This window comes from Bos javanicus, chromosome 7 (assembly GCF_032452875.1).
Source record: "Bos javanicus breed banteng chromosome 7, ARS-OSU_banteng_1.0, whole genome shotgun sequence".
Lineage (NCBI taxonomy): Eukaryota > Metazoa > Chordata > Mammalia > Artiodactyla > Bovidae > Bos > Bos javanicus.
In genome coordinates this window covers 31,239,714-31,267,574 of record NC_083874.1, presented here as the reverse complement: position 1 = coordinate 31,267,574, position 27,861 = coordinate 31,239,714, and the positions used below count along the sequence as shown (strand labels likewise).

At 41.0% G+C, this 27,861-nt stretch overlaps 1 protein-coding gene across 2 annotated transcripts in view; it reads left to right on the top strand.

Moving 5' to 3' along the window:
* Positions 1–27,861, top strand: part of SNCAIP (synuclein alpha interacting protein) — a 261,734-nt gene that overhangs the window by 14,295 nt on the left and 219,578 nt on the right. For both annotated transcript variants that reach the window (XM_061422961.1, XM_061422963.1), the window contains exon 2: positions 9,745–9,851. The gene's annotated coding sequence lies outside the window, so the exon portion shown is untranslated. The remainder of the gene's footprint in view (positions 1–9,744; positions 9,852–27,861) is intronic.

The following is a 27,861-nucleotide window of genomic DNA, read 5'->3' as shown; positions in this document are numbered from 1 at the left end:
CCTTCTTGTTCTGTGGGTCTGGAAAGTGGGTCTACTTAGAGCACGTGGGGCCTTACTTCGGTTTGCGGGTGCCTGGCACATAGTCATTTCCTTGCTAGGCTGTAGCGTAAGGTGTGGGATACGTGAGATTTGTGGCCCTTCCTTAAATCCCACTGTAGGCAATGCTGTATCTGGAAGAAAGACATCTTTTTAGGAGCCTGAGAGCCAGTTAAACATCTGAGTGTGGTGAAGTAGGTTAGGCTTTTCCTGTGTGCCTATATTATTAAATACCAAACCAAAACCTTGTCCATTTGCACAAGTACGGTAAGGCCAATCTACTGACCCTGGGCTGTAGTGAAGAAAAGTGCAGAGTTTATTGGAGGGTATCGAACAAGGAGTCCAGTGCAACTAGTGTTTAAAAGACCTGAACTCACTAAAGTCTTTCAGGGAGAGGTTTTTAAAGACAGGGTGAGGGAGGGTATTGTGGGGTGTGTGATCAGCTCACGGACGTTCTTTTGATTGGTTGGTAGTGAGGCAATTGAGAGTCAACATCATCAAGCTTCTGGTTCTAACTGGTCTGGGGTCCATCTGCTTGTGGGCAGCATAAAGTTAACTTCTTCCACTTGGTGAAGGTTTCAGGATCTGCAAAACAGCTCGAAGGACACCTGGGTCAGGATGTTATCTGTAGATCTTGAGAAGGAACTAAAGGTCCTTGACTTTTTTAATGGCTCAACTTTTATTAAGGGTCTGGTTTGACTGTTTTACTTTCTGCATGTTCTTGCTTCTATGATTAATTTTATCCTTTGACTAAAATTTTTCTGCAGACAAAAAAGGCAGGCAGAGGGCATGGAACAGAGGTGGTAGGGGGGCTTTTTGTTCTGGGAAGGCCCCACAGGGTCCTGCTCACTTACATTTTCTGAGTATGATGTGTAATTTCAAGAGCCTTTTCCCTTGCCAAGACTCTATAGTTTCTTATATTTCTTCTAACAATTTCCAGTTTCTACATTTAGCCTTTAATTCCTCTGAAATTTTGTAGCTGTATGTTGCATCGGTTCAGTTCAGTCTCTCAGTCGTGTCCAACTCCTTGCAACCCAATGGACTACAGTATGCCAGGCTTACTTGTCCATCACCAACTCCCAGAGCTTGCTCAAACCCATGTCCATTGAATCGGTGATGCTATCCAACCATCTCATCCTCTGTTGTCCCCTTCTCCTCCTGCTTTCAATATTTCCCAGCATCAGGGTCTTTTCCAATGAGTCAGTTCTTCACATCAGGTGGCCAAAGTATTAGAGCTTCAGCTTCAGCATCAGTCCTTGCAATGAATATTCAGGACTGATTTCTTTTAGGATGGACTGGTTGGATCTCCTTTCAGTCCAAGGGACTCTCAAGAGTCTTCTCCAACACCACAGTTCAGAAGCATCAATTCTTCAGTGCTCAGTTTTCTTTATGGTCCACCTCTCACATCCATACATGACTACTGGAAAGAACCATAGCTTTGACTAGACAGACTTTTGTCGGCAAAGTAATGTCTCTGCTTTTTAACATGCTGCCTAGATTGGTCATAGCTTTTCTTCCAAGGAGCAAGCACTTTTAATTTCATGGCTGCAGTAACAAACTGCAGTGATTGTGGAGCCCAAGAAAATAAAGTCTCTCACTGTTTCCATTATTTTCCCATCTATTTGCCATGAAGTGATGGGACCGGATGCCATGATCTTAGTTTTCTGAATGTTGAGTTTTAAGCCAACTTTTTCACTCTCCTCTTTCACTTTCATCAAAAGGCTCTTCAGTTCCTCACACTTTCTGCCATAAGGGTGGTGTCATCTGTGTATCTGATGTTATCCCTGCAATCTTGATTCCAGCTTATGCTTCACCCAGTCCAGCATTTCACATGATGTACTCTGCACATAAGTTAAATTAGCAAGGTGACAATATATACCCCTGATGTACTCCTTTCCCAATTTGGAACCAGTCCATTCTTCCATGTCTGGTTGTAACTGTTGCTTCTTGACCTGCATACAGGTCTCTCAGAAGGCAGCTAAGGTGGTCTTGGTATTCCCATCTCTTTCAGAATTTTCCACAGTTTATTGTGATCCACACAGTCAAAGGTTTTAGCATAGTCAATGAAGCAGACATAGATGTTTTTCTGGAATTCTCCTGCCTTTTCTATGATCCAATCGATGTTGGCAATTTGATCTCTAGTTCCTCTGCCTTTTCTAAACCCAGCTTGTACATCTGGAAGTTTTTGGTTCATGTACTGTTGAAGCCTGGGTTGGAGAATTTTGAGCATTACTTTACTAGTGTGTGAGATGAGTGCAATTGTGCGGTAGTTTGAGCATTCTTTGGCATTGCCTTTTTGGGGATTGGAATGAAAACTGACCTTTTCCAGTCCTGTGACCACTGCTAAGTTTTCCAAATTTGCTGGCACATTGAGTGTGCACTTTAACAACATCATCTTTTATGATTTGAAACAGCTCAGCTGGAATTCCATCACCTTCACTAGCTTTGTTTGTAACAATGCTTCCTAAGGCCCACTTGACTTCACATTCCAAGATGTCTGGCTCTAGGTGAGTGATCACACCATCGTGGTTGTCTGGGTCATTAAGATCTTTTCTGTATCATTCTTTTGTGTTTTCTTGCTGCCTCTTTATAATATCTTCTGCTTCTGTTAGGTCCATACCGTTTCTGTACTTTATTGTGCCCATCTTTGCATGAAATGTTCCCTTGGTATCTCTAATTTTCTTGAAGAGATGAGTCTTTCCCATTTTATTATTTTCCTCTATTTCTTTGCATTGATCACTTAGGAAGGCTTTCTTACCTCTCCTTTCTATCTTTGGAACTCTGCATTCAGATGGATATATCTTTCCTTTTCTCCTTTGCCTTTAGCTTTTCTTTTCTTTTCTCAGCTACTTGTAAGGCCTCCTCAGACCTCCATTTTACCTTTTTGTATTTCTTCTTCTTGGGGATGGTTTTGATCACCACCTCCTGTATAATATTGCAAACCTCTATCCATTGTTCTTCAGGCACTCTGTCTGTCAGATCTAGTCCCTTGAATCTATTTGTCACTTCCACTGTATAATCATAAGGGATTTGATTTAGGCCATACCTGAATGGTCTAGTGGTTTTCCCTACTTTCTTCAATCTGAGTCTGCATTTTGCAATAAAGAGTTCATGGTCTGAGCCATAGTCAGCTCCTTGTCTTGTTTTTGCTGACTACATAGAGTTTCTCCATCTTTGACTGCAAAGAATATAATCAATCTGATTTCAGTATTGACCATCTGGTGATGTCCATGTGTAGAGTTGGCTCTTGTGTTGTTGAAAGAGGGTGTTTGCTATGACTAGTGGGCTCTCTTGGCAAAACTCTGTTAGCCTTTGCCCTGCTTCATTTTGTACTTCAAGGCCAAACTTGCCTGTTACTCCAGGTATCTCTTGACTTTCTACTTTTGCATTCCCATCCCCTATGATGAAAAGGACATCTTTTTTTTTTTTTTTTTTTGGTGTTAGTTCTAGAAGATTTTGTAGGTCTTTATAGAACTGTTCAACTTCAGCTTCTTCAGCATTTCTGGTCAGGGCATAGACTTGGATCACTGCGATATTGAATAGTTTGCCTCCGAAACAAACAGAGCATTCTGTCATTTTTGAGACTGCACCCACGTGCTGGATTTTGAACTCTTTTGTAGACTGTGAGGGCTACTCCATTTCTTCTAAGGGATTCTTGCCTATAGTAGTGTTAAATTCACCCGTTCCAGTCCATTTTAGTTCACTGATTCCTAAAATGTTGATGTTCAATCTTGCCGTATCCTGTATGACCACTTCCAATTTAGCTTGATTCATGGACTTAACATTCCAGGTTCCTATACAACGCTGGTTTTTATAGCATCAGACTTTACTTGCTTCACCAGTCACATATGCACATATGGTGCATAGTCAGGATCTAACTTTTTTTTTCTTCCCTGAAGTTTCCCCATATCAAACAGATTAGTGTTCTGTTGATCTGTTTTCCTATCTCTGAAACATTATCACATGTTTTACATGCTGTATCTTTAGAGTACACATTTATATGATATGGAAAAGGTATTTTTTTTAATTGACTTTTCTTACCTATTTTTTAGATGAATTCTACAATCAAGCATGTCAAATAAATAATGCTGCTAGGATTTTGATCTGTATTGAATCAAATTGATAAAAATTTTTAGGAAGAATTAGAGTTTTTACAAAATGGACTCTTTCCATTCAGGAACACTATGTAGTTTGTGTTTAAAAATTATAAATCTTCAGTCCTGAATTCCATTCACCCACTCTTGCTAATTTGTTTCAGCAGTAACAATCATTTTGCATCTTTTCTACTAATTTGTGAACCCCTTGGCATCTCCATTTTCCCAGCCATGTATTTACAAATAACTCTGAGTGACAGTGAATATATAAGGAATGGAGAATTTGGGGACAGCAAAAGATCACACTCAGAAAATTTCTAAATACTGGGAACTTTTGTTCATTTCTTAAATCTATCTGATTAAATTGAAACATTTATTCTCTTAAACACTCCGGAAAAGACTTAGAAAATTTAGCTTTAGACCCTGAAGATGTCCATATCAATAGTTTCTCTATAATCAGATAGCTAAAATACAAAGCTGTATGAAATTAAATGCCAAAAATCATTACAAATCAATATACAACTGGAAAAGCACTCTAACAGCTCACTATATTTTTCAGGAAACCAAAACCTTCAGCAATACCCACCTTGTAAAATGACGATATTCACAAAGAAGAAAGTTATTTTTAGTCAGCCAATTTATTTATTCTACCAACCAAGGCTAATCAAGGCATGTAGTTAATAATCCCTTTAAATTGCATCCTGGGAAGTGTTTTCAGTTAGATTTAATGAAAAGGTCTTGGAAGCAACTGAATGCTGTGGAGACATGGTTAGTTATTATCCTTGCATCACCGATTCAATGGACGTGAGTCTGGGTGAACTCCGGGAGTTGGTGATGGACAGGGAGGTCTGGCGTGCTGCGATTCATGGGGTCGCAAACAGTCGGACACGACTGGGCGACTGAACTGAACTGAAAGAGTAGTTGATGCTTAAAGCTATAGTTTGTATTTATTTTTCGTAACAATGTTCCATCCAAACTGAAACAGAGAGATTGACAAACGTCAGAGGGCATTTAGTTTGCAAAAGAAGGCAGAAGCTAGAGATTTGGTATCAGGGACTGATAGTGGTGGGACTGGGTAGTCGGATACAAACCGTGGAGCCCAGCAGGTGGCGATAGAGGCTCTTCTCTCACTTAGCTTGGGCATCTCAAGTTGTTCAGCTTGTTAACCCATCGTTCAGTTCAGTTCAATTCAGTCGCTCAGTCGTGCCCGACTCTTTGCGACCCAATGAATCGCAGCACGCCAGGCCTCCCTGTCCATCACCAACTCCCGGAGTTTACCCAAACTCATGTCCATCAAGTCATTAAGGCAGGCCTAATTTCAATTATCTATGGTCTCTTGGTTCTCATGCAAACAAGAATAAGAGCAGCCAGGGTAGCATAGGAGGAACGAGAAAACTTGTATATAAACCTAAGCCCTTGGGAAGGACTTTGCTTTCCTGCCACTTGAACTGCATGCTCACTTGCTTCAGTCATGTCCAACTCTGCAAACCTATGGATTGTAGCCTGCCAGGCTCCTCTGTTCAAGGGATTCTCCAGGCAAGAATACTGGAGTGGGTTGCCATGCCCACCTCCAGGGTATCTTCCCCACCCAGGGATCAAACCCGCATCTCTTACATCTCCTGCATTGGCAGGTGAGTTCTTTACCACTAGCACCACCTGGGAAGCTCTGTCACTGAAGACTCCTATTCATAAAACATGTCTGTTTCTATAGTCTGTTACCATCGTAAGGATTTTGGGAGGGACAGACAATAAAATTTTAATCATCAATGGTTTCAGCTTAATAGTAAGGTTCTTGACAGACTTTGGTATGACTTTTTAGTTCAAAGGGAGCTTATTGAAAGGGTTGAACTACTAATGATGGTTATAAACAGCAACAATTTAAAAAGTGTTTTCAAGCGCAGCACATAGAGGACTAGGCTTCCCTGGTGGCTCAGACAATAAAAAGTCTGCCTGCAATGCAGGAGACCTGAGTTCAATCCCTGGGTCAAGAAGATCCCCTGGAGAAGGGAATGGCAACCCACTCCAGTAGCCTGGTGGGCTACAGTCCATGGGGTCGCAAAGACTCGGACACTACTGACAGACTAACACTTGCTTATAGAGGAGTGAGATGTCACAAGTGGAGCTGGAAGGTCAAAGGAGCCTTTTGTCATGTTAGCGAGATGAACTTTGGAAAGCGTCCAAGGATGCTAACTGGTAACGAGAAGAACCAAACTGTGATTAGAAGGCTGGAACTTTCCCCAGTGGCTCAGGGGGTAAAGAACCCGCCTGCAATGCAGGAGACACAGGAGACCCAGGTTCAATCCCTGATTCCCTGGAGAAGGAAATGGCAACCCACTTCAGTATTCTTGCCTGAAAAATCCCATGGATGGAGGAGCCTGGGGGGCTACAGACCATGGAGTTGAAAAGGAGTAGGACACCACTGAGCAATTAAGCACACACTTTCAGCCCCAATCCCTGACCTCAGGGGAGGGGAGAGACCTTGGAGACTTAAATGATTTTATCAATCATGTCTGTGTAATGGAGCCTCCCAGAAAAACCCCAAGATGGCATTCAGGGAGCTATCAGGTTGGTGAATGCATGAAGAAATGGGGAGAATGGTTTTAGCCTCTGCCTTGGTTGGGGGAGGGTTCTTTTACCATTAGAGTTGGTTTGAGCCCCCAAATAAGGAAACCAAAGCTAATTTGGACACAGCACAAGCTTTACTCAGTGGCCAAAGAATGGAAGAGGGGAACTAAGTTCTTAGATCAACTTCTTGTCCACGTGGTGAGAAGAATTTAATTTTGAAGAGTAAAGACAAAGCCGGGGGGTTGCTAATGATGGGGTGGCATATGCACTAGTCAGCTAGGGAAGGAGTAGCTTTTTCCCAGGGAGTAGGGTGCCACCCTCTATTTATTGGTTTTTGGCCCTTAAAATGAAAGTGAAAGTCACTCAGTCGTGTCTGACTCTTTGTGACCCCATGGACAGTCCATGGGATTCTCCAGGCCAGAATACTGGAATGGGTTGCCACTCCTTTCTCCAGGGGATCTTCCTGGCCCAGGGATGGAACCTGGCTCTCCCACATTGCATTCTTTACCATCTGAGCCACCAGGGCTTGTCATCACACACTAGCCATTAAACTAGGAAGCACAAAGAATGCGAATTCATTATATATCTTTATTTTCAAGTAACTGCTCATCAACATTGAAGGCAGATTCTTTACCAAATGAGCCACAAGGGAAGACCTTTGGCCTTTAATGTCTGGTTGTGGTTGATGGTGTGTCATTTAATATGCTAATATAGTGAAATCAGTGTATAATGAGACTGTTGGAGGTCAAATCTGTCACCCTCTAGGTCCCAGCTGGTTCCATCTGTTGTTTTGTTTGTTTGTTTGTTTGTAGCTTCCTTTATTATCTCTACACCCTTTAACTTAAAAGGAAAGGGAAAGGGAAAGTGTTAGTTTCTGAGACGTGTTGAACTCAACCCCACAGACTGTAGTCCTCCAGGCTCCTCCATCCATGAGATTTTCCAGGCAAGAATACTGGAATGGGTTGCCATTTTCTTCTCCAGCTTTAACTCAAGAGTTTTCTGTTAACTCCTGCTAAGTGGCCTAGGTGAGGAGTAGGGGGATGTTGGACAATTGGAGCAGAGACTTAGGGCAGCTAGGCAACAGCTCCACGGCCTCCTTGCCCTATGCATCTCTTCTATCTGGCTGTTCCTGAGTTTTGTATACATTCTGATGTAAAAACAAACAAACAAACAAAAAACCTAGTAATCTAGTAAGTAAAATGTTTCTCTGAGTTCCCTGAGCTGCTCCAGCGAATTAACTGACCCAGGGAAGGGGTTATTGGAAACTCCAATCTGTAACAGGAGCACAGGGGATTATCTGGCTTTGCAACTGGCCTCTGAGTTGGAGGGAGGGGGCGGAGGGGGGAGCAGTCTTGTAGGACTGCGCCCTTAACCTGGGAAATCGGATGCTTTGTTCAGGTAGACAGTGTCAGAATGTGGTTGAATTGCAGGACACCCAGCTGGGGTCTGAGAACAATTCTTGATGTGGACCCTCCTCCGCAGTGGAATAATTGGATAAAACTCTCTCAGCACTTAGAACAGCACTGTCGCAAAGAAGTTCTCAACAGACCCTGGCTATTATGACAGAGACAGTTGGTGCTTGGTGCTTATTTATTCCTTCCATTACACTCCTCGGTCTCCCTTGCAGTTAGTTAAAGGCCAGGTGCCTAATTATACTTCATGAACTAGAGCAGAAGGGATGAGGCAGTAAAGAACCAGTGCCTTGAGAGGTCTCTTTCCCTGTTGAAGAGGACTGGGAGGCCGTGAGTTCAAGCTGGCAGAGCTTCATGATGGGGTGCCACCCCATCCTCATCAGAGTGCAGTAAGAGTACAAATTTATGCTATATCACTGACATTTCCAGGTTAATTCATTGCCTCAAGATGTCTTCACTAGGTAAGGAAGACATATGACTTTAATGTTAGAGTTTTTTTACAAGTATTAATTCTAGATAATGATTGATAAAACGTTAAAATAAGTAACTGACTTCCAGTTCTTAATCAGTGTCAGGTCAGCATGCATGCTCAGTCATGTCTGACTCCTTGTGACTCCATGGACTGTAGCCCGCCCGGCTCCTCTGTTCATGGGATTCTCCAGCCAAGACTACTGGAGTGGGTTGTTGCCATTTCCTCCTCAGGAGATCTTTCCGACCCGGGGGTCAAACCCGAGTCTCCTGCATGGACAGGCGAATTCTTTGCCACTGAGTCACTTGGAAAGCCCCTCCAGGTCTTAATAAGCAGAATGCAATCTCCTTGAGATTACCTTTATCTTATTTACAATCGAAACCCCAGTGCATAGAGTGCTGCTTGCTTGGCACATAATTAGGTGCTAAATACATACTTTCTGTGGAGGTACTGTGAATTTTCAATATGCACAGCGCTCTTCATATGTTGTATAGTACACAAGAAGTTAAACTGTGGTATTTACCCTCAAGGAGTACATCATCCAAGTGAGAAGAAAATATACATTTTCTTCCCTTGCTTCCTGCCCCCTCACCCCCAGGCACATGAACCAATGACATTGGTGCTTCAACTAAAAGACACTGTATATATTTTGAAATTTATGTTTAATTGGAGGATGATTGCTTTGCAATATTGTGTTGGATTCTGCCGTACATCAACATGAATCAGCCATAGGTATACGTATGTCCCCTCCCTCTTGAACCTCCTTCCCACCCCATCCCACCCCTCTAGGCTGTCACAGAGCTCCCAGCATCATACAGCAAATTCCCACTGGCTATCTAATTTTATATATGATAAAGTCTATGTTTCAGTGCTACTCTCTCAGTTTGTCCCACCCTCTCCTTTCCCCCTCCCCGACACCCCGTCCACAAATCTTCTCTATGTCCGTGTCTCCATTGCTGCCCTGCAAACAGGTTCAGCAGTACTGTCTTTCTAGATTCCATACATATGCGTTAATATACAATATTTGTCTTTCTCTTTCTGACTTACTTCACTCTTTATAACAGGCTCTAGGTTCATCCACCTCGTGAGAACTGGTCAAATGTGTTCCTTTTCATGACTGAGTAATGTTCCACTGAAGACACTATTTAAGTGCTAATTTATGCCACAGGTGGAAGAAGTTCAGCAGAGTGCTCAGCAAGAGCAGCAAACAACTGGGACCTGAGGAAGAGATAATATCTCAGGAGAGAAAGAGAGACTCAGATGCGTGAAACAGAGGTTAGTGGCTTATTGGGAGGAAAAGCCCAGGGTTCTGGATATGAGACTACAGATGTTGATGAGACAGAGCTGATCTGGGAGAAAAATGGGCATGGAGAGGAGAAAGAAAAACCACGGATGGTAGATGCCATAATAGGCCCTCAGACCCCCGCTCCGGACTTGCCACTCATTCCTCTCGCTGCTGGGACTGTTGATGGATGATGTCTCTCAGCTGTGAGCCCTCAGAGGAGAGCTGAGGGACAAGATCCCATTCTCTTTCCCAGCACAATGTGTGTCCAGTCATTTATTGATGCAAAGGCTGGGCCTTATGGCCGCAGTGAAGGTTTCTGCAGGGCGTCCTGGCTCCAGGCCTCCAGTGGGATACAAAGGCCTCTCTTGTGATTGTATCATAGCCTGGCATCTCTCTCTCTGCCCAATCTTGCATTCCCTCCTTCCCCATGGGTATCACTTACCAAAGTAGGCCCTATATTTCCTGCCTGCAGATCTCCACCTCAAAAATCTGCTCAGGGACAGTTTATAAGGGTAGCACAAAGTGATGGAGTGTCCCACAAGCCAGGAAGAGCTTAGACTTGTTGGAGTTGATGAAGAGTCTCTAATGATGTCTGAAGAGGGGGATAAACGTCTAGGAAGGATTTGGCTGGTGATGAGATGCAGGGTTGGTGGAGGAGAAGATCCTGTGTTTGCAAAGGCAGAATTCACTTGGACAGATTCTGCTCCATGGTCTATGCAACCCTTCAGTGAAATTCCATTGTCTAGACCCCAGAATATTTCCTTGGTATTTGTCTAGAATTTTGAAGTTCATTTAGGACTCTGAGCTCCAAGACTGAATAAAAGGGAGTGGAATTCCTTCCTTAGGTCCACTTGAAGTAGGATTACGTGACTAGAGTGAGTGTGAGAAAGAGCCAAAGTTAAAGGTGAATTCTCAGTTTCTTGAAGAAAATGTCAGCATATTGTGACCTTTCTCAATATAGAATTGGGATTGTGAGGGAGTGAGCAACTGAAAGATAGACAGCATCCTTATGTGAGAAAGCTGACCCCAGCTGCCTCATTCTTACTGCTCAGACCTTAGCGTTCTGCAGTAGGACTGGCAATAGGACTGAAAAAAAAAAGAGCTCATAGGAGTATTCTGTCAGGACAGAGAGAGAAGCCAGGGCAGACAGCCAAGAGGAGCTAAGTCCACTTAAAAAGCTATGGAAAATAGTGATAAATGAATATCATTAATTGTTTGATGTGGTAACATTTTCAGACACAAGTTATATAACATTTAGTGATTGTGTACATTTTTCTCTATTCTGATCGCTACTAGGATGATGCTCATTTCACAGAAACCATGTGCAGCTCTAATATGTGGTATCAATGAAAACTATTATTTTGATTGGAGAAGTTCTAGAAGTGTTGATGGAATATTTAAATAAGAACTTGGGGGTAAAAAAAAAAAAAAAACTTGTAAAATGTTTGTATAATGGGGCCATTAGTTCAAGTGAGTTTGGCATCCTGTCCTGGTCATCCTAGATGGATGGAGCAGTTGTTGGAAGGTAAAAATGTGAGGATTTATGGATTCAGATGACAGAACAAAGATGGGACATCCTGAGGCAGGACATGTGCAATGAGTGGTTTTGATGCTAATGAGCCCAGTAGAATGGGAATTACCTGCTTTCTAATCTTCCTCAACAAACATTTCTCGAGCCTCTACCTGGGCCAAGCACTTCATGGGAATGTATTTGGCAAACTGATGAAAAATCAGAACCGTTAAGGCCTTCTGAAGTCAGAAAGAGGAGGGAAAAGGTAAAAGAGACAAAGGGTTGAGGAAAGGACTGGAGCTTGGAATTAGGTAAATGAGGAGAGCTAAGTCTGGACTGAGTGGCCACTGTGAGAAACGACTGCTCAGTCAGATTCCCACGTGTGTCCATGGAATCATCAGCTGGATCCGTGATCCTGTGACTTCTGGAAGCAGAGGTGTCTGTGGCGTTAGGAAGAGGACAAGTCTGTTCCGGAGGCAGGCTGCCTGAGGTGCCATCTCAGATCTAGCACCACAGCTATGGGATTCGGCTAATTCTTTAATCTCTCCATCCTCAATCCTCTATCCTCCCCCTCCTCTAGCCTCCATCCCTCCATCTGTACAATGAAGTTAATAACAGGACCTCGTGGGATTGTTGCTAGAAGTTGATAATCTGTGGAGGGCACTCTGCACAGGGCCTTGCACTCTGTCATGATGCTTGAATAGGTTTGCTCCTGCTCTGCGACAGCGTACATACTGTGTGTGGGCAGAGAGGCAACTTGAGAAATGGAAAGGGCACCTGCCCTTGGGATGTGGTCCTTGCAAACACCCTCCCTCTCTGAGCTCCCTGGGGGATGAGAATGGACAAATCAGCCAACGCAGCAAGCAGCTTGAGGAATAAAGCTGGGATACATTCTCTGTGGAGTCATTCATCTCACCACAGACATCCACAGAGACACACAATTTCTCTTCTCTTAAGTTTATAGCTTATGGAGTGTCTTAGCTTCTGATGGACTACAGGTACCTTCTGGTGAGACTTAAGCAATTTTCTCAATTTTTGTTTAATAAGAGTAATTCACTCTACGTGCCAAGGTCTGCATAAATAGTTTCTGACAGATGAAACAGTTTATAAATCCTCAAGAGCTTTTTATTATCCTTGAAAAAACCTTTACACTTACTATCTGTGTGCCCTGAGGGCTTGAAGGACTTTCTAAAGAACAAAAGCAGGCATTTATTTATTTATTTATTTTTTACAGAACAAACATATTGTCCTGCACAGCTAAGGCTTCCTCCAATTCCAAACCTTGGAAATCCTGTTTGTTTTTAACCTAAATGCTTCAGTAGGAGCAGGAATAGGCCAGATTCTCAGGATTTCTATGTCAGCAGTGTTGGGTCCTTGTGTGACAGGTGACAAATGGCTTTTCTTCTTTTTCTTTCACCCTGGCAACTCCTGGAATATCTGAACTCTCATCCTTGGGTCTCTTCTGGCCTTTGAGGATAACAAAGCCGCTGTGTGTTAAGTGGAGCTAAAACAGCCTTTAAAGGGCTAGTCTGGCTTTCATAAACTCTACGTCATAATAAAATAAGGAGAAATGATGTAACTTGCACCCAAGACAATAGGTTCTGACAGGAGAGCAGAATAGCTTATTGGAGTTTTTCCTCATCTCTGTTCTCTGCATCAACTCGTGACTCGCGTCTGATACCCTAAAGCCAGTTGATAGATTGGGTGCTCGTCTCCTGCCCTCTTTCTTAGTTGACCATGTGGTTTTGTAGACCTTCACTCGCTTTTGTTCCACCTTCTGACAGTAGTGTGTGTGTGTGTGTGTGTGTGTGTGTGTGTGTGTATGAGAGAGAGAGAGAGCCATATAGAGTGCTGGAGGATATTTTTGTGTGTATCTTTGTGCCCACCCCTGTATATTTATTAATATACTGAAGGCCCAGGGGTGGGGGGAAATCTTTCAGAGGCACGGTGTTAGTTGACAATTGTCCATGAGTCTCACATGCACATCTTAAAATGGACATACTGACTGTTCTTTCTTCTTGGCTGTTTTCTGAGGATGTGTACCAGTGGACAGCCTTGGGAAACAGCATCTCCCTGCTCCCTGTCCGTCATAAAAGATTCAGGTTCCCTAAGCTTGGGGCTCCCCTCCTGGGGTGCAACTATTTCCTGCATGGGTTTAGTATGGTTTTCCTCCCAGTGCCCTAGGGTTCAGTGACTAGCATAGAAATGTTACTGCTCTTGCTGTGTATAACAAACTGTTCTGTGTCTCTGATCCAGAGGTCCTCTATGAAACTGGGCTTCCCTAGTAGCGCAGATGGTTAAAAATCCGCTTCGAATGTGGGAGACCTGGGTTTGATCCCTGGTTTGGGAAGATCCCCTTGAGGAGGGCATGGCAACCCACTCCAGTATTCTTGCCTGGAGAATCCCCATAGACAGAGAAGCCTGGTGGGCTGCAGTCCGTGGGGTCGCTAAGAGTCAGTCGGACATAACTGAGCGACTAAGCACATGAAACTGCAAACTAATTCATCTGTATATAAGTTAAAATCTCAGTCCTTTTCTCAGTTCTTGATACATAGTTCGAAATTTAAAATGGTTCTGAGAGATTTACTGATGTACAAAACTTCTGGTAAGGATTCTTTAAAAAAATTTTTTAAATTATTTATTTATTTTTGTACAATTTTAAAGGTTACTTTCCCTTTATAGTGCTTCCACAATGTTGGCTATATTCCCTGTGTTGTAAACACATCCTTGAGCTTATCTTACACCCCGTAGTTTATGCTTCCCTCTACCCATACGTTGCCCGCCCCCCCCCCACTGGTACCCACTGCTTTGTTCTCTGTATCTGTGCGTCTGCTACTTGCTAGTTTGCTTTGCGTTTTAGATTCCACATGTAAGTGATGGCATACAGTATTCTGACAAGGATTCCAGTGTGTTAACCACTATGACACTACACGAAACTGCTCAGTGTCTCGCTGCTTCCTCAAATTCTCAGAGACTCATGCTTTGTACGTGCGACATAGCTTCACTCAATCACTGTTCTCCTTCATTATTTTGGCAGCATTTTACGAAGTGACAAAACAGCATTTAGCTCTCAGACCATTTTCTAAATATTATCAGATCTTTGATCTATGCACTAAGGATTGACTTCCTGTAAATGGCCTGGACAGTTCGTGATTAGCTAAAATGCAAACACTGTCTCTGTCCCTACTGTATAGATGGCTCAGTTTTTCAGACACATTCATTTTTCCAATTAAATTTATGCATTAACTTACATTTCACAGAGGCAAGTAAGACAGGCAAATTCTCCTGCCTTCTTGGAACTTGTAGGTTAATGAGAAATAACGTATTACAAATATTTACATAAAATTATTTGATAAATAATAAGTAACATAAATGAAATAAACACTGAAGAACTATAAAGTACAATAAAGGATTTAATAAAGATCTTTTTTGTTCTCTCAAATTTCAAATGTAGTATAGATTAGCAAATAACTGCTACAAAAGTACAAATTTTTTTAAACAGTTGAGATCTTTTTTCCTTTTTTTGTGTGCTGGAACTTACAGATAAGTAAGAAATAAGAACTAAAATGTATATATTCTTTAAAATTTTACACAAATAAAGTAACATTTCCCCCTGGATAAAGTGAATTTGGGATAGGTTCCATGATTTATTTTAAGAAAGATGTTGCTCTATTGACAATCTTGGAGGATAACTCAAAATTTGCTGACAATTATGTGGAAATTAGAAGCTGAAGGGAGCGTGAGACTAAAAAGGCACATTTCACGTCTCAAACCGACAGGCAGACCAAAGACCTGAAAGAACTTTTTCACTTTACCCAGAAATGTTTTCTTCCCGGGTGGCTCAGTGGTAAAGAACCCACCTACTAATGCAGGAGATGCAAGTTTGGTCCCTGGGCTGGGAAGTTGCCCTGAAGTAGGAAATGGCAACCCCCTCCAGTATTCTTGCCTGGAAAATCCCAAGGACAGAGGAGCCGGGTTGGCTATAGTCCACAGGGTCAGAAAGAGACACGACTAAGCAACTGAGCATGCCTCCATGCATAGGTGACTACAGCCTGTGATGATAAGCACCTAATCTGTTAAATTTTAAAATAAGTTTTTTGAAATTATGAGGAGAAGGGAGACACATACAAAAGAATTCTTAGTTAAAAACATTTTCAATTAAAATTTTGGAAAAGCAGAAACTTTCACAAGGTTCTAGGCGATGCTCACCTTCATTCAATTCACAGGTTGATTTGAGCAGAAACATTGCACACTGGCAGGATCACCCAGCACTCTGGAGCTATATGGGATAGTGTGTTTCATATCTGTCTGTCTCTGTCTCTTTCTCTTTGCATGCATGTGATTTATATTTATCTCCCCAGTTTTCAGAATAATTCAAACATTGTGTTTTAATTTGTAACTTATGCCAAATAATGCAGATAATTGACCAAAGTCTGTACTTTTGCCTAGTCTTGGCAAGGTGAAATCATAAAATCCAAGATATAAAAGCTATTTTTAAGTGGGAATGAAGAAAGCATGTGATAGGGATTTGACTGAGGAATGGTTAAAAAAAAGAAGGTATTATTATGTTCATATAGATTAAAGGAATGTAATCCCATTGAAATTTTTCTTTTAAGGTGGTGCCAGAAAGGAATTTATTTTTCTTTGTAGTAATACTAGGACTTGAAATAACTTACCTACTAATGAGTTACTTCGTGGGAAAGAAAAAGCTCATTTGTGTTTGCATTGCTAAACATGAAGGCAAAGAAGCCAAGATGTGGTAGACCAGTTCTCTTCGTCTATCAGCAATGGCAGTCGTTTATTTCTGTTTTCCCTGAATGATGCATGGATACCTGGATGAGGCTGAGTTTCTGCCATACCAGGCAGAGATGATCCTTGAATCCAGCAAACCACATGGCTCCCAGATATTGCTTCTGGCTTAGTGACCTTCACTACACTACCAGCTCATTTTGGACAGGGATTGTTTAGTGCGATTGCCCCTTGCTCCTAAAAGCAAATACATTACAAACTGGTGTCAGACGCCTTGTTTCGTTTCAGGGCATTGGAGAGTGAGTGTGTTTTCTCCAACTCTGTTGGTAGCACAAATGCCCACTCCTTCAATGTTTTAATTTTATGACAACTTCAACCCTGTGGCACTAGTGGTAAAGAACCTGCCTGCCAATGCAGTGAGATGTAAGAGACGTGGGTTTGATCCCTGAGTCAGGAAGATCTCCTGGAGAGGGGAATGGCAACCCACTCCAGCATTTTGCCTAGAGAATCCCCATGGACAGAGGAGCCTGGTGGGCTACAGTCCAGGGGATCACAGAGTCGGACACGACTGAATTGACTTAGCACAACCCTGCCATCAAACAAAAGTTCAAAAGCTGCAACCGTTTCTTTCATTTCTTCATCCCTGTGAGGAGGAGGGACTCCTGGGATGAGGTATGGATGGGGGTAAAAAGCCGTTTTGTGTAAGATTCAAGATCTTATTATATTGCCTGTATTTGGAAATACCAACATGGAAATATCCACATGGAGTTCAATTTATTTCTTCACATCTGACTCTGGCAGTTTCTGGCATCTAACAGTAACATTTTGGTGTTTCCTGAAAGACTCCTGGTAACTGGTTCTATTTTATCTGAATTATAGCTTATAAAATAATAGAAGAAACAAACTCATATTGTATTCATAAAGGAAATTCTCCTGCTAGATCCAAGTCAATCTTACAATATCTAAATAGAAAACAATTGTAGTGAGTTTATAAATGGAATTCTTAGTTCTGTCTACTTCTATGAGACAATCCAAGTGACGCTGTCTTGAGAATTTTGCTCAGTGTAAGCCATTTCCATTTAATGACCACTGAAGCTAAAACAAATATTTTCCTTTTTAGAAAGTTATCTTCCAGAAATTCCCACTGACAATTTGAAGCATAGCAATTCAATGAGGGATTATAGAAGCCATATCTTGGGATGTTTGTGTGTGTGTGTGTGTTTAAGCTTTTAATTTTATATTGGAGTGTAGCCAATTAACAAACAATATTGTGACAGTTTCAGGTGAACAGGGAAGGGACTCAGCAACACATATACATGTATCCATTCTCCCCCAAACTCCCCTCACGTCCAGGCTGCCACATACCATTGAGCAGAGTTCCCTGTGCTATACAGTAGGTCCTTGTCGGTTATCCATTTTAAATATAGCAGAGTGTACATGTCCATCCCAAACTTCCTATCTCTTTCCCTCATCCTTCTCCCGCTATATCCATAAGTTCATTCTCTAAGTCTTTCCTGTTTTGTAAATAAGTTCATTTGTATCAATTCTTTTTAGATTCAGCATATAAGGGATGTCATTTGATATTTCTCCTTTTCTGTTTGGCTTACACTCAGCATAACAATCTCTAAGTCCATCCATGTGCTACAAATGGCATTATTTCATTCTTTTTAATGGCTTAGTAATATTTCCTTGTATATAATGTACCGATCTTCTTTATCCATTCATCTGCAAGATGCTGGATTTTTTCCTTTTTCTAAACGTTAAAAATTTGTTATAGAAATTTCAAACATGAGAAAGTTGAGAGAATAGTATAGTGAATTCCTTTGAACCCCTATTCAGATCCAACAGTTATCAATTTATGGTCAGTCTTTTCTTCACCTCCACTTGTGTTCTCTTGCTTGGTTCTTTTAAAACAAATTCAAATGTCATATAGTTTCAAGTGTGTTAGTCGCTCAGTCATGTCCGACTCTTTGTGACCCCATGGACTGTATAGACTGTAGCCCGCCAGGCTTCTCTGTCCATGAAATTCTCCAGGCAAGAATGCTGGAGTGGGTTGTCATCTCCTTCTCCATGGTTGTATTTTTAAGTTGGATGGACTAGGGACTCTTGCTGATCTGTACATTTCCCTGTATGTCCTAGGGTTGTAAGTATAGAGACATTTACCCTGAGAACTGGTTTTTGGACTAGCTACATCATCATCAGTTAGATAACTTTAAAAAATAATGCAGATTTGAAGACACCAGTCCCAGGGATTCTTATTCAATTGGCCTGAAGCAAAGCTTTAGAATCAGTTTTATTTATAAGGTTCTTATTCAATTTTAAGTTATGCCATGTGTGGGAAACAGTTTTTAAATCCATAAGCTACTTCGCTTTTTCCTGTAATGCTTTTTCATGAAAGCGTGAAGAAAGAAAATAACTTCTGATGACGCCAAACTAAATGTCCCAGTGCTTTTCTTTGTTTGACTCTCTCTTTTTAAAGAAAATGTTGTGATGGCAAAACACTAGGTTGTTCAGGAAGAGCCAACTCGGGCAAGCTTACACAATTTGTCAAATATGTTTTGGATCCTCTTGGGCCCTATGGTTGCATAGGTGTCTGTACCAGTCAGGATAAATTAGGTTATACTGTAGAAACGAACAGCCCCCAAATCTCAGTGGCTTAATATAGCAAAGTTTATTTACTATACATGCCACAGATCCACATGATCGATGGTGGCTTTGCTCCCCAGCATTTTCTCTGGGGCTCAGGCTGACAGAGCCGCCTCTGTCTAGAACATCACTGGTGATTGTGGTGGAGCAGCAAACAAGGCATGCTGAGCTGTGTGCCGGCTCTTAAAGCTTCTGTCCAGGGAGGGTGCCTCAGCCATGCCTGAATCCCTCAGGGAAGATGGAGAAGTAGGAGGGGACAGCAAACATTTGAGAATTAGAGTGAACCACACAATTCTCGTTAGAAAACAACCAGTGCTGAAATAAATAAACGAGTAGAGAGCAAGTGTTTATTGAGTACCTACCATATTCCAGGCACTGAGACCATAACAGTAAATGGGAAACATAAAATCCTGGAACTCCTGGGTCTTTCATTGACATAGTGGAAGGGGGAATAAAATAAACATTTTTCTTTGAAGAAGAACAAAACAGAATAGGAGACTAAGAATGATGAGCATGTTGGGAGTTCTATTTAGACAAGGTCATCAGGGAAGTGTCTTGTAAGATATTTGAGCATAAAATTGAGAAGTGACTGCGGTACTTTCCAAGGCCTGGGGATGGAGACTACTGACACAGTAGGGGCAGCGATTGCGAAGGGCCAATGGTAGGAACATGTGTGGCCTGACAGGCACCACAAGAAGGTCAGAGTAAACAGATGCTTCCATCTCAAAGGGGAGAAATAGGAAAGACAAAAAGGGATAAAAGGCCCCAAATAAGTCCAAACTCTAAGACATGTTCCATGAGATCTAAGGCTTGAGTACAATCCTCTTTGGCTTGATGCTCTGCCCTCCAGGTCTAGGTGGAACAAAGGTCTCACCTTCCAGACACTAGGGCAGAAGTTCCATCTCGTAGCCCCACTTTGGGTGTGGGGGGGGGGTGGTTTTGCCCCTGAAGCTTTGCCAGGGCTGGGTGGGACCCCCAGGTTGCTCTGGGAAACCCCACCCCCAGGGCTTTGAGCAGAGGCTATCTGTCCTTTCAAAAGTGAGGTGATTGTCTCCTTTTGAAACCAAGAGGGTGACCCTGTTGATCTCTGAATTGTCTTCAGGGTTATTATTCCCTTGTCTCGAAGAACAATGCACGTTCATGATCAAATATTTCTAGTGTTTCATCCTGTAAAATTCCAGAAGTCCGGCCATCTGATCTTCCTTCATCCTTCCTCTCCTTCCTCCTCAGCTCAAACTGGTAGCTTTCCTGCCGAGGCTGCTAATGAAATCCATGGTGCAAATACACACCAATCTCTTTATCAAAGAGATGCTTGACCACACCCTTAGTGCTCTCTCCCGAACACGCTTTTTCAATTTTTGCAATATGGGTAGGCTGAGAATGTGTCCATTCTCTAAGTTCTGCTTCCTTTTGGCAGGACAATTCCATCTTCAAGTCATTTCTCTCTTCTCACATTGTCCTATGGGCATTCAGAAGGATCCAAGCCTCATCTTCAGTGCTCTGCTTAGAAATTGCTTCAGCTAAATATTCTATTTCATGGTTTGCAAATTCTACCTTCCACGAAACACCAGAACAGGAGCACAGTTCAGTCAAGGTATTAGACACTTTATTACAAGGATTATCTTTTCTCCAGTTTTTAGTAGCAAGCTCTTCATTTCTGTCTGAGACCTCATCAGAATGACCTTTATGGTTCACATTTCTACCAGTGTCCTGGTCAGGATTACTCAGGTATTCTCTAAGAAAAATGAGGCTCTCCTCTCCTGAATCACCCTTCCCAGAACAGCTCTTACCAGAATCACCCTTAATGGTCTGTTCATAGCAATGTAAGACTTTTCTAGCATGCACCTCAAAACTCTTCCAGCCTTCACTCATTACCAAGTTCTAAAACTACTTCTATACTTTTAAGTTTAGTCACTCAGTTGTGTCTGACTCTTTGCGACCCCATGGACTTTAGCACGCCAGGCTGCCCTGTCCATCACCAACTCTTAGAGCTTGCTCAGACTCATGTATATCAAGTTGGTGATGCCATCCAACCATCGCATCCTCTGTTGCCCACTTCTCCTCCCATCTTCAGTCTTTCCCAGCATCAGGGTCTTTTCCAATGAGTTTTGGGCCTTTGTTATAGCAACACCTAACTTTTGCTACCAATTGCTCTCTTAGTCCATTCAAGCTAAGACAGAATACCATATAATGAGTGCCTTATAAACAACATATATAAGATGTTTATATTTCACCGGAGAATTTGGAAAGCAGATATAGACTCTTTTAAGTGGTTTCACTGTGAATGAGAACAGGTGGCTAGGGATCACTGCTTTGTGGTTCCTTTTTTCTCCCTGTAATTACACCATTTTTGTTCTTGGCAGCAGTACTATAAGAGTTCTAGTTTTGCCACATTTTTACTAACTCTTGGTATGGCCAGTTTTTAAAAAAATTTTAGTCATTCTAATGAATATATAGTTATATCTCATTGTAATATTTGCTTGAGGACTAATGATGTTATTGATTATCATTTCATGCCCTTATTAGATGTTTGTATAGCCTCTTTTGTAAAGTAGCTCTTCAAATTTTCCATTTTCTTTTTAGGTTTTAGTCTTTATAGTTGAGTTACAAGTGATTTATGTCTTCTGGATACATGTCCTTTGTCTGATATCTAGTTTGCCAATAGTTTCTTTCATCATCCATGACTTGCCTTTTTGTTGTCTCATTGGCATCTGTCAATAAGAAAAGGTTTTCAATTTTTGAAGACTTTTGACTAATCAATTTTTCCCTCACGTATCATGCTTTCAATATTCTATCTAGGATAGAAAACTACCCTAATATTGCAAAGATATTTTCTTCTAGTTTGTCCTTTTGTATATTGTATTTGTATCTGTGGCCCTTTTGGAGTTACATGTTGGGTGTCATATGATGTGAGGACTGATGCTTGTTTTTCCCCCTGTGGATATCCATTTGATTCAGCATTGTTAGTTTAAAAAAAAATTCTTTTTCCCATTGAATTGCATTGGCAATGTTGCCAAAGAGCAATTGAACGTACAAACTCTCTTTACTAAACTGTTGGGAAGTGATTCCTCCTCCTCTAATTTTCACTATATTTGAATAAGATTGGCATGTTATTTCTTTCTTCAGTGTTTTATAGAATTCACCAGTAAATTTATCTAGACCTGAACTTGTTCTTCTTAAGAAAGTTTTGATAACAAAGTTAATTGCTTTAATAAATACAGAGCTATTTATATCATTTTTTTTCTTAAGTCAATTTTGATATGTTGTATTTTTTAGGAAATGTATTCATTTCAATATTCCTATTTTGGCATAAAGTTATTCCTAGCATTATTATTGTTCTTTAATATCTGCAGTGTTGATAACACCTTTTCATTGCTCATATGGATGACATTATTTCTCTTCCTCTTTTTTTCTTTATGATCAGTCTAGCTAGAGCTTTGTCAATTTTGTTGATTTTTTCATAGAACCAGTTTTTGGTTTGCTAAGCAGTTTCTCTATTGTTCATTTTCCTTTCATTGATTTCTGTTCATTATTATTTCTTTCCTTCTCCCTACTTTGGGTTTATTTTGCTCTTCATTTTCTTGAAGTGAAACTCTGGTCTTTGCTATTAGATCTTCCTTCTTTCTAATATAACTGTTTAAAGCAATGTTTTCCTCTCACCACTGCTCTAGCAGCATCCCACAGATTTTGATATGTTGTATTTTCATTGTCATTTGATTCAAAATATTTTCTAACTATCCTTCTGATTTCATCTTTAACCTGTGACTATTACTTAATTTCCAAATATTTAGTGTTTTCCTAAGATACATTATTAATCTTGATTTCTAATTTCCACTGTGGTCAGCAAATTCACTTTGTATAATGTTCATCCTTTAAATTTGATAAAAACATGTTATATATGGCCCTGAAGGAAATGGCAACCCACTCCAGTGTTCTTGCCTAGAGAATCCCAGGGACCGGGGAGCCTGGTGGGCTGCCGTCTATAGGGTTGCACAGAGTCCAACAGGACTGAAGCGGCTTAGCAGCAGCAGCACCATACAGTCTATCATCGTCACTCTTCTATGAACACTTGCAGGGAAAATGTGTAGAATTCTCTAGTTTTTGAATGCAGTGTTCTATAAATTAGATCAAGATGGCTGAGAGTGTTGTTCAGACTGTCTGCATCTGTACAGGGGTTTTCTCTCCTTGTCCTATCATGTGGTGAGAGACGGGTATTAACATCTTCCATCCGTCAGGGCTGAACCTGACGTTGTACAGTGCCGGTTCGCACTGAGAATCCGGGCACGTTCCTCTCCAGGTCGTCCCTCTGGGATTCTCCTTTCACTCTCCAGTCCCTGGACACTCATTTTCCTCATTCCTCTGGCCAGAAATACAGGATGTTCCTTGGAGTTTTAGCCACTTACAGTATTGCCGCTCCTGCAGCACTCTAAGACTTTGCGGAGGGGGCAAAGCCACAAGAGAAAAGAGGGACGAAAGCAAAACAATGAGAATCTTATCCCTGTGCAGTCACTTCTCCAAGTTATGACTCCTTTCTACAATCTGCCTATTTTTGTCTACTTTTCAGTCTTCAAGTTGTTTTGTATTTTGCCCAGAATTTTCAGTCAGTGAGAGAACTGGGGTATATGTGGATGGAGCTTTTGTGTCATGCCAATAACAAAACATCCAAAAAGGTTCACAAGTTTTATATAGAAAAACTTTTGTCTTTTCATCAGGAATTCTGATTTTTTGTGTGTTTTTTTTTAAAGAAGTATTCTTTATCGAAAGATTATATACATATAAAATGGCTCAGAAGGTAAAGAATCTGCCTATAATGCAGGAGACTTGGGTTTGATCCCTGGGTCAGGAAGATCCCCTGGAGAAGGAAATGGCAACCTGCTCCAGTATTCTTGGCTGGAGAATCCCATGGACAGAGGAGCCTGGCAAGCTACAGTCCATGGGGTTGAAAAGAGTTGGACTTTCAAAGTTCTTTTGTTTGTCTTTTTGTTTTGTTTTAACCTTACTTATTAAGCAAACTAAAATTCATTTTTTTTTTTTTAGCATTGGATAAAATAGAGATCTAACTTTACTTTTTTTTCTACTTTAAATATTGTTGTTCAGTCACTCAGTCATGTCTGACTCTTTCGACCCCATGGACTGCAGCATTGCCAGGCTTCCCTGTCCTTCACTATCTTCTAGAGTTTGCTCAAGCTCATTTCCATTGAGTCGATGATGCCATCCAACCATCTCAACCTCTGTCATCCCCTTCTCCTCCTGCCTTCAGTCTTTCCCAGCATCAGGGTCTTTTCCAATGAGTCAGTTCTTCACACTAGGTAGCCTAAGTATTGGAGCTTCAACTTCAGCATCAGTCCTCCCAATGAATATTTAAGGTTGATTTCCTTTAGGATTGACTGGTTTGATCTACTTGCTGTCCAAGGAACTCTCAAGAGTCTTCTCCAGCACAAGAATTTGAAAGCATCAGTTCTTCGGTGCTCAGTCTTCTTATGGTCCAGCTCTCACATCCTTACATGACTACTGGAAAAATCATAGCTTTGACTATATGAACCTTTGTCAACAGGGCTTCCCTGGTGGCTCAGATGTTAAAGAATATGCCAGCAATGTGGGAAACCTGGGTTCGATCTCTTTGTCAGGAAGATCCCCAGGAAGAGGGCATGGCAACCCACTTCAGTATTCTTGCCTGGAGAATCCCCATGGACAGAGGCACCTGATGGGCTGCAGTCCACAGGGTTGCAAAGAGTTGGACACAACTGAGCGATTAAGCACAGCATAGTACCATTGTCGGCAAAGTGATGTCTTTTCTTTTTAATATGCTGTTTAGGTTTGTCATAGCTTTTTTCCCAAAGAGCAAGCGTCTTTTAATTACATAGCTGTAGTCACCATCCATAGTGATTTTGGAGCCCAAGAAAATAGTCTGTCACTTTTTCCATTTTTCTCCTATTTGCATGAAGTGATGGGACCAGATGCCATGATCTTAGTTTTTTGAATGTTGAGCTTTAAGCCAACTTTTTCACTCTCCTCTTTCACTTTCATCAAGAGGCTCTAGTTCTTCATCACTTTCCACCATAAGGGTGGTGTCATCTGAATATCTGAGGTTGTTGATATTTCTCCCGACAATCTTGATGCCAGCTTGTGCTTCATCCAGCCTGGCATTTCTCATGATGTCCTCTGTATATAAGTCAAGAAAACAGGTAACAATATACAGCTTTGATGCACTCCTTTCCCAGTTTGGAACCAGTCCATTGTTCCATGTCTAGTTGTAACTGTTGCTTCTTGCCCTGCATACACATTTCCTCAGGAGGCAGGCAAAGTGATCTGATATTCCCATCTCTTGAAGAATTTTCCAGTTTGTTGAAATCCACAGTCAAAGGCTTTAGTGTAGTCAATGAAGCAGAAGTAGATGTTTTTCTGGAATTCTCTTGCTTTGTCTATGATCCAACAGATGTTGGCAATTTGATCTCTGGTTCCTCTGCCTTTTTTAAATCCAGTTTGTACATCTGGAAGTTCTCAGGTCAGGTACTGTTAAAGCCTAGCTTGGAAGATTTTGAGGATGACCTTGCTGGCATGTGAAATGAGAACAGTTGTGTGGTAGTTTTCATATTCTTTGTCATTGCCCATTTTTGAGATTGGAATGAAAATAGACCTTTTCCAGTCCTGTGGCCACTGCTGAGTTTTCCAAATTTGTTGGCATATTGAGTGCAGCACTTTCACAGCATCACCTTTTGGGATTTGAAATAGGTCAGTGGAAACTTCATCACCTCCACTAGCTTTGTTCATAGTAATGCTTCCTAAGGTCCACTTGACTTCACACTCCAGGATGTTTAATTATTTAAGCACCATTTATTAGATAGTACATATTTGATATATATATACATATTTGATGTATATTACATCATGATGTATATAGTACATCATTTTTCATAAGAATTTGTTTCTGAATTGCCCATTCTTTTCTATCAATCAATTTGATTATTAATTTTCCAATATCTGGCATTATTACTTTAATATTTTTTGGTCATAATATATATTATTCTTGTTTTATACTTGATATTAAATTGAATTTTCAAAAATTGTCTGAAGTATGAATCTAACCTTTTTTTAAGGACAGTCAGTTGTCCCAACACCACTTTTTGCCTACTCCATTGTAGGCATACACAAATAAATGCATTTCTGGATTCTGGATTCCTTATACTGTTCCATCGATGCGTTTATCTATCACTTTTCCAATATTTAGCAATACTGTGTTAAACCCTTTTTGATCATGATATATATTATTATTTTAATGAAATTCTTTACTAAGAGTGCTGATTCCTTTTAAAATTGTAGGTGGTGACAGATGGGCTTCCCGGGTGGTGCTAGTGGTAAAGAATCCGCCTGCCAATGCAAGAGACATAAGAGATGTGGTTTCGATCCCTGGGTCAGGAAGATCCCCTGGAGGAGGGCATGGCAACCCACTCCAGTATTCTTGCCTGGAGAATCCCCATGGACAGAGGAGCCTGGAGGTCTACAGTCCATAGGATTGCAAAGAGCCGAATGCAACTGAAGCGACTAAGCATGCATGCACGTAGGGTGACAAACGTCACTTATTGTGGTGACCATTTTGCAATATATACAAATATTAAATCATGTTGTACATCTGAAACTAAACAGTATTCTATGTGAATTGTACCTCAACAAAAATGCTGATATTATATTGAAGGATTTTTTCATCTAGCTTTATAAGAGTTCCACTTTGGCAGTCTCTCAATAGTCTGGTCTGATTTTGTAGAATCTATCTATAAAATGTTTTGGTCCTGGATTTTGTCTATATTTTACATTTGTCTATTGCTGCTGGTCGGAGAAGGCAATGGCACCCCACTCCAGTACTCTTGCCTGGAAAATCCCACAGACGGAGGAGCCTGGTGGGCTGCAGTCCTCGGGGTCGCGAAGAGTCGGACACGACTGAGCGACTTCACTTTCACTTTTCACTTACATACATTGAAGGAGGAAATGGCAACCCACTCCAGTGTTCTTGCCTGGAGAATCCCAGGGACGGGGGAGCCTGGTGGGCTGCCGTCTATGGGGTGGCACAGAGTCGGACACGACTGAAGCGACTTAGCAGCATTGCTGCTGGTCTATTCTGTTTTTAACTTCACTGAAATTTTATTTTTTTTATGGAAAAGCCATTCATTCCAATTTTAAAAGCTACTTTGTAAAAATGTTCTCTTATTAAAAAAAAAATCTGTAATTACAGTTTCCTATTTTTTTAATTCTTGATCTGGTTACAAAAGGGTTGTTTATTGGTATTTTCAGAGAGTTGACATTTGACATTAAATATATATTCTACTGTGCTTTTAATTGTTTCTTTTGACTCCTCTTATACTTTCTTTGGGTGTGTTTTTTGTTCTTTTTCTGGTTTGTATTTACTAGTTCATTTATATTTAATTTTTACCTTATTAAATACTTTTAAGCCTATATTTATTATTACTATTGCTTTTGTATGTGTTTTTAAATTTCAAAGTAGTTAGTTTTTTGTTTTTTTTTTTTGTCTTGGTTTCTTTCCTTTTTCTATCCCATATAAGAATTTTTTGTTTGCTTTGCTTTATTTTATCTACTTATATTTCTGAAGTTTGTTAAAGTCTTCCAAAATTCAGATACTCTTTTGTTGCTAAACTAGTCACAGAATATACCTCCCCAAATACCTGTGGATTGCACTTTCCATAACATCTGGAACCAGTTCAGGGTTTCAGAGGGAGAGAGATAGGAAGACAATACCTGAAAGTCCTTAATGCAACGGCTGTTGCATCATCTCTTCACTTCCCTAGTGAGAGCCAAATCAGCAGTACTCTTGACAAGCCAAATCTTCTTTCTGGAGGTAACCATATGTAATTAATGAGCAAAGCACTCTATATATATATGACATTATTTATAAGATTTCCTTGATGTGATGAAGGAAATTGGGAATTCTCTGGGGAAAGTCTGTGTATACACTCTGAGTTCTCATTCAGCTCCATGAGGTATAAATGTCTAAACTGTTAAACAACCAACCAATCTGGACAAGAGTACCTCCTTTGGAAAGGAGGGAAGTTTGATTTGTAAAGAGACTGGAAATGTCATGGCTT